Source organism: Xiphophorus hellerii, chromosome 23, assembly GCF_003331165.1.
Source record: "Xiphophorus hellerii strain 12219 chromosome 23, Xiphophorus_hellerii-4.1, whole genome shotgun sequence".
Taxonomy (NCBI): Eukaryota; Metazoa; Chordata; class Actinopteri; order Cyprinodontiformes; family Poeciliidae; genus Xiphophorus; species Xiphophorus hellerii.
In genome coordinates this window covers 16951068-16958331 of record NC_045694.1, presented here as the reverse complement: position 1 = coordinate 16958331, position 7264 = coordinate 16951068, and the positions used below count along the sequence as shown (strand labels likewise).

Sequence of the window (7264 nt, the reverse complement as noted above, 5' to 3'; positions counted from 1 at the left end):
TAAAAGTCTTTAATTACATAAGAGAAATGTATTAATTATAATTCACTTGTGAGGGTCAGGGATCAGCAAATAAATGTTTTGTTTTTGGTGTTGCTGCTCAGTGACATAAGGCAGGGTGTGGCAGAGGAGGATGCAGGGGGGGCTTGAACGAGACTGCATATGCGTCACCATGAAAACAGGAGGGAGGATAGTGAATCAATTATGTGAGAGCAGGGTGAGGGGCTGTTTCAGATGGACTCTGCCTTTAACGCTATAGGCAGAGATTTTTGTCCAAGTAAAGAGTCTATTAGAGTCACAATAATTCTGGATTTCCAATCAAATTTGCTGATATTTACACCTTATTTTTGCCTCATTTTTATTAGACTTGACTTCGGATGTGTGTTTTGTTGTTCATCTAATCCTGAGTTTTCCCTCTACCTTGTCCTTTATGTTGGGCTTCACATTGTGTCTTCTGCCCTCATTTTGTCTCCTGCTATCACACAAACAACTGTAGTTCAGAACAATCATAATGAACACTAAGTGAATCTTGATAGTCTGATACAAATCCTAATTAAACTCACTATGGCAATATATACTGACTTTTAACCGAAGTTCTAATTAGATTGTGTGCATTTCTGATCATTAACACACAGATGCGTTGTAACATTTTCTTTCCGTTCTCAAACAAAAACAGTGGATAGTATTAAAATAGCACAGTGCTTGGGTATTTAAAGCATCAGGGTTTTCTATCTTTTTTTACAAATGTTAGTGATGTGCAAAGGGCATCAAGATAATCACTGCAGCAGGTGTAGCATACATGTTGTTTTACAGTAGAGTAACTAATTAAATGATTTTCTTTTTAGGCAACGTTCCATTACTTTCCAATAGAGTGAACAATGTGTCCCACTGTGGCCCTCGGTGTGTGTGTGGATATGTGTTACTGGATTTTGGGCATGCTCCATATTGCCTTGTCCTGATTTTTCATTTTGTTCCGGCACATGTTTCCATAGACACGCCTCTGCCCTACTTACTCCAGAAATGAGAGGAGACGAGCACAGATTTGGAAATAAATGATTAAGTAGAAGTAGGATTAAACGGTATGGATGACTCAAATTTTATATTTCTCTTCAACTCTTTCAGGAAATATATTGAAGACAAAAGAGGATAAAGCTAATATATAACTAGCCACATGGATTTTAACACTGTGTATGTTTGGTTAATAAAAGGTACATGTACATGTCTCCCAATTGTTGCTTTATATTTATTTTTCTATTACCTGCAATGTCTGCAAATTTATTTCTTCAGATCCTTCTTTATTCAGTAATAAAACGCTTTGCTTCTCATCACTTGAAACCTCATCTAATTACATTTTAATGATAGACATGTAAGGATACATTGCTGTGAAAAAAGGTTTTTGTCACTTGCAGATTTCTTCTGTTTTTGCTTTTTTGTAAATTTTACCTTAATGCTTCAGATTATCAAACACATTTAAATACTAGACAAAGAAACCCCTAATAAATGAAAAATTCCCTTTTGAAATTATGATTTAATTCATTATGAAAAATAATGCTATCCAAACCAACCTGAGCCTCTTTTGAAGAAACATCTGCCCTCTTATTAAATCATGACTAAATTGGCTTAACATTTTGAAGAGCTCAGATTATTGCCAGACAAACAGAATGAAGAAATAACTTAAACAGAACATGTCTTAGAGGTTATGAATTTCAAAGTGTTTGATCTTAAGAAATTTAAGAACAGATGAGAAAGGAGATTATACCAGTCTGGATAGGAGTACAAACTCATTTCTAAGTCTCTGGGTTTTCAGTTCACCACAGTGAGCAGAACCAATATCCACAAATTGTAAAACAACAAGGAACAGATGTGAGGAATTTAAGGAATTCAAGGAATTTAAATATATAATCAAGGCTATTTTATTAGGCTTTTATTAGAAGAAGATGTCTAAAAACAACTAACTGTGACTTAGAAGGAAATAGTAGTAGGTAAAGCAGCACATTTAAACAAGAATTGTGATGTCCCCCTTCTGTCATAATGAGCTGTATTTCAGACAGAGAAATACTGCCTACATCATGTGATTGCTGGACAACTTCTGCAAGGCAACGTGGGACTCAGAGGTGCAGTGGGTGTGGGATGGCAGGATGCAAAGGTCAGGCTCTCTCAGAGTCTGCAGGGATGGGAACAAACCTATTTTTGTCACAGTGCTGCAACAGTAAATATGCTACAGTAGTGTTACATTACCAATGTATGAGCAACCCAGGGCTTGTCTGCTTGTGAAAGTAAATATATCTTTCTTCCATAAGTGTTACTATGATGCGATAAGATTTATTAATTGAAATAAAAGTTGTATTAAAGTACACAGCAGAAAAAGTGTAAGTAGCTTCACAATCTTGTATGATGTTTTTTGTATCCCTATTGCTGTGAAAGATAAACTAACAGCTTTCTACGTGAGTGTGGGTGTGTGAGAGTGTTTGGAGAAAAAAAACAAAAAACACATCCAGGATGGAGTTGCTATGGAGATGAGAGAGCAGTGCACAAGAAGAGAGGAAGCAGAAAAGGGGGAGAACTGGCCTCAGAGCACATTCAGATGGCACCCTCCCCCCCATCTACAGACGTCAATGTGAATGATACAGTAGAGACGCCTGTGAAGTCCTGATTTACTCCCAATTGTGCACAGCTTTGCAAACAGCCATTGAGAAATTATCAGACAGAGGAGACAGAACACATTTAGCTACTAAATATGGTGGAAGCTGATCAATAATGCAGGGAAAACGCCTAAACTGACTGACTGCCTTCGCCCCTGCAGCCCCCGCCCCTCTGTTACCACGCATCGCCCTCTTTGATCACATCCCTCCTGATGCTTCCGGAAGAGTGAAACAAGTTTAAAGGAAACAGGCACAGATAATTATCATGCATAACTACCACGAATGGAATATTGAATATTTTTTTCTAAAACACAACTTATTCACTATTATTTATTAATTGTTGGCTATGAAGTATCAACAATGAATTAAATGTTTTTAGTAAATAAAATATCAGGGAAAAAACACATTCTTAAATGTGCATTTAAGAGTAAAATAAATCCATACAGTTTTATTATAGTAAAGCATTTAATGTTGATTATTTTCCATTCGATGGATGTTTTCCCAGACAAGCTATAACTAAGGAGGAAAGGATCTGAAGGTTGAACAGGCATGCTCTCTGACACAAACCCAGTTTGACTAAAGCTGATTGCAGTACTCTTTGATTATGTATAAAGTACCTAATTTGTGTGAAGTTGCATTAATAAATGTTCTTTTTTTTTTTTCCAAGATAGATTGTGTTGTAAATTGTCTCTGAATTTTTTTTTTTTTAAGTTGTCAGACAAGCAAGCAAAAATGTTTTGTTACAGTCACATTTTTAAATTATGCCTTGTCCTAATAGTGCTGAATATGTCTGGATGTGTGTGTGTTGTGTTGTTTTTTTATTAGAAAGATAATCCAGGGACAAACTGTGAAAACCTTGCAGTGTAATTGTTGTGACCTACAAACGCATGACTCACTGAAGTTCAAGTACAAGATAGACTTTTACATTTAACTTTGTGTTTGTTCCAACTTATCTAAATATTCAGCCTATGTCTCTAACTCGGGTTTGTTATTTACAAATAATTGTCATTGACACATTTGAAAATTAAGCACATAAATCATAAAAGATTATTATTTTAACTGGTTTTGAACACATGACTTTGGCTCTAAGATGATTAGAAATGTTTTCAAATCAAATAATGCTTCCTTAGGAATGGAAATGGGACACGAGTTACTGAATCGGGCATCTAATCCCAGGATTACATACTGGAGAATCTGCATAAGCGCATGACTGCTGTCTCTGTGGAGATGCAGGGAAAATGTGAAACATCCCAAAATAATCCGAGCAAACTGTGGAGATAATTCACTAAGACAATTAAGCGCCTAGTAAAAGTTAATTGTTGCTGTAAATAGATTGAGAGAAGAGAAAAATAAATGTCTCTGTCTGAGGCAAAATGGGAAGAAGCTATATTTGTTCATTTAAATGCCTTACTGAAAAACAAAATATAGTGCTGATTGATGTGTAAATAGGAAAACAGGACACATTGACCCATGTTAGGACTCACAAGCGTAATAATAATAGTATTAAATACAAGATGAGTTTTCTAAGGTGAAATTGTAAAAAAAAACAAAAAACAACACATTACTTCATTGCCATATAGTTACTTGAGCTGAACCTCTGTGGTAGTAACACTGTTGTCAGAGGGGTTTTGACAAAGCGCATAACATAATACTAGATTGAAGAGTAAACATTGGGTTGCCTGTAGTTCTACTCTTTCTCCACCTGGCGTCGCTGATGATCCATCATAGGTAGCTGTTAATATTTTAAATAGATACAAGCCCCTCCTGTTTTCAGATGATCATGTTCTCATTCTTTGTTACACAGACATTGAGGAGACACTGGACGTTACTAACATTAAGCTCAATGTGGTTACGATCATCCATTATGTGCTTAAATATCCGTTTTGATTTTGAATTCCTTCGCATTCCTCATTCATATTGGAGAGAAATGGCTTTTTCTCGTGGATGGAGCAGTTTTGGGATGTATTTCTACCTTTTTTTACTCTGCTGCTGGCAAACGGTGACTGGGCAGCTCTCATATTCCGTTCCAGAGGAGGTAATCCCAGGGACACCGATTGGAAATATCGCCAAGGATTTAAACCTCAGCACACAACAGCTGGAATCTCGTATGTTTCAGATTGTTGCTGGATCGAAGAAAAAACTATTTGAGGTAAACCTCAAGACAGGTTTTCTTTATGTTAGTGAGAGGATAGACAGAGAAGAGCTTTGCTCGGAGGAGCGCAGATGCTCACTTAAAGTGGAAGCTGTGATAAATAATCCGTTAAAGATTTATCATATTGACGTGGAAATTTTAGATGTAAATGACAATTCCCCGTCCTTTGACACCACTCTGCAGAATTTGTACATTGCCGAGAGCACTTTACCGGGAGTCAAATTTGCATTATCTGAAGCGACTGATGCAGACATAGGAAAAAACGGGGTCAATACTTACAAATTAAGCCTGAATGGACATTTTTCGTTGGCTGTGCACAAAACAGATGATAGTGTGTCTGCAGAGTTGGTGTTGCAGAAGGCATTAGACCGCGAAAACAAAGCTGTAATCACCATGACGCTGACTGCATTAGACGGTGGGACTCCTCCTAAATCTGGCGCCTCGCAAATTATCGTTAACGTGCTGGATATCAACGACAACATTCCAGTATTCAGCCAAGCACTGTATAAAACAAACATTACCGAAAATACGCAGGTGGGAACAACGGTGATCGCTGTGAGCGCCACCGATGCTGACGACAGCCTGAACGGTGAGATTGTGTATTCGTTGAGGAGCAAAGATCAGAAACACATATTGGATATGTTTGTAATTGAACCACAAACTGGCATCATTAAGGTAAAGGGTAATATAGATTTTGAGGATAGAAAAGCATTTGAGATAAGAGTAGAGGCCAGTGATAAAGGACAGCCACCCATGTCTGCTCACAGCAAGGTGCTGGTAGAAGTGTTGGACCTAAATGATAACGCTCCTGAAATCACCGTCACTTCTTTGCATCACACTGTGAAAGAGGACGCAGCTGCGGGCATCGTGGTTGCACTTGTTTCAGTTCTTGATAAAGACAGTGGAAAAAATGGTGACATAAAGGTAGAAATTAAAAATGACGTACCATTTAAACTGGAAACAAACTACAAAAATTATTATTCGTTGTTAGTTGACGGGACGCTCGATAGGGAGAAAGGTCTCTAATTACAACATTACTATAGTCGCTACTGATAAAGGAATGCCGCAACTTTCAAGTACAACTATGGTTTCTATAATTGTTTCTGATGTAAATGATAACGCGCCTCTGTTTTCAGAGGATGTCATTAATGTGTCTCTCAGGGAAAACAGCGCAGTGGGAACCAGACTCAAGAGAGTTACTGCGACTGATGCTGACTATGAGCAAAACAGTAAGATGAGCTATTCATTTTTACAAAGTGTCGGTAATATATTACCATTATCCACACTGGTGAATATTAATTCAGAGACAGGGGATATAATCAGCCTTCAGTCTTTTAACCATGAAGAGTTAAAAACATTTCAGTTTAAAGTTCAGGCTACAGACTCCGGTGTTCCTCCGCTAAGCAGCAACGTGACTGTTAATGTTTTTATCTTGGATGAAAATGATAATAATCCAACTATTTTAGCTCCTTATTCTGAGCACGGCTCTGTTAACAGTGAGACCATCCCTTATTCTGCTGAAGCGGGATACTTTGTAGCAAAGATCAGGGCTGTGGACGCAGATTCTGGATACAACGCGCTGCTTTCTTATCACCTGTCGGAGCCCAAAGGAAACAACCTGTTCAGGATCGGAACCAGCACCGGAGAAATCAGGACTAAGAGGAGAATGAGCGACAATGACCTGAAAACTCACCACTTGTTGGTGTTAGTTTCTGATAACGGAGAACCTTCTCTGTCAGCCACTGTTTCTATTGATGTGATGGTGGTTGAAAGCACAGCTGATGTCCAGACTCAGTTCAGACATGTGCCTATAAAGGAGGACAACTTCTCTGATTTGAACTTGTATCTACTGATCGCCATCGTGTCAGTGTCTGTGATCTTTCTGCTGAGTCTCATCAGTTTAATAGCTGTCAGATGCCACAGGACAGACAGTGATTTCAGCAGGTACAGCGCCCCCATGATCACCACCCACCCTGACGGGAGCTGGTCTTACTCTAAAGCTACTCAGCAGTATGACGTGTGTTTCAGCTTCAGACACACTGAAGAGTGACGTAGTGGTTTTCCCCGCACCGTTTCCACCTGTTGATGCTGAACTGATCAGTATTGACGGAACAGACACTTTTACCAGAACTCAGACTTTACCAAACACAGACAAGGTAAGATGTTTATATTAACTTACAGTTCTTGCAAATGTAACTTCAAAAACTGAAGATGAAACATGATATGTAGAAAACAGTTGTATTTCTTTCGTACAAGACAAGAAAAATGAGTTTAATATATGTCTTTGAATATTTCGTTAAAACATACTGCTGTGTCGGTCAACAGAACTACGTTCCTTTTAGATGGAGTATGTTATTGAGACTTATGTCATTGTCCATGGTGCTGATTTTATCAACACTTTCTGACCATGCGAGGACGGACCGTCCGATGCCGTCAATATATGACGAGTTGGGAGTGAGAATGGGTTGAATTT

General features: G+C 38.2%; 1 pseudogene; it reads left to right on the top strand.

The window, feature by feature from the left end:
* Positions 1-4037: 4037 nt before the first annotated feature.
* On the top strand, positions 4038-6942 carry LOC116714985 (protocadherin alpha-8-like; annotated as a pseudogene).
* Positions 6943-7264: the final 322 nt, after the last annotated feature.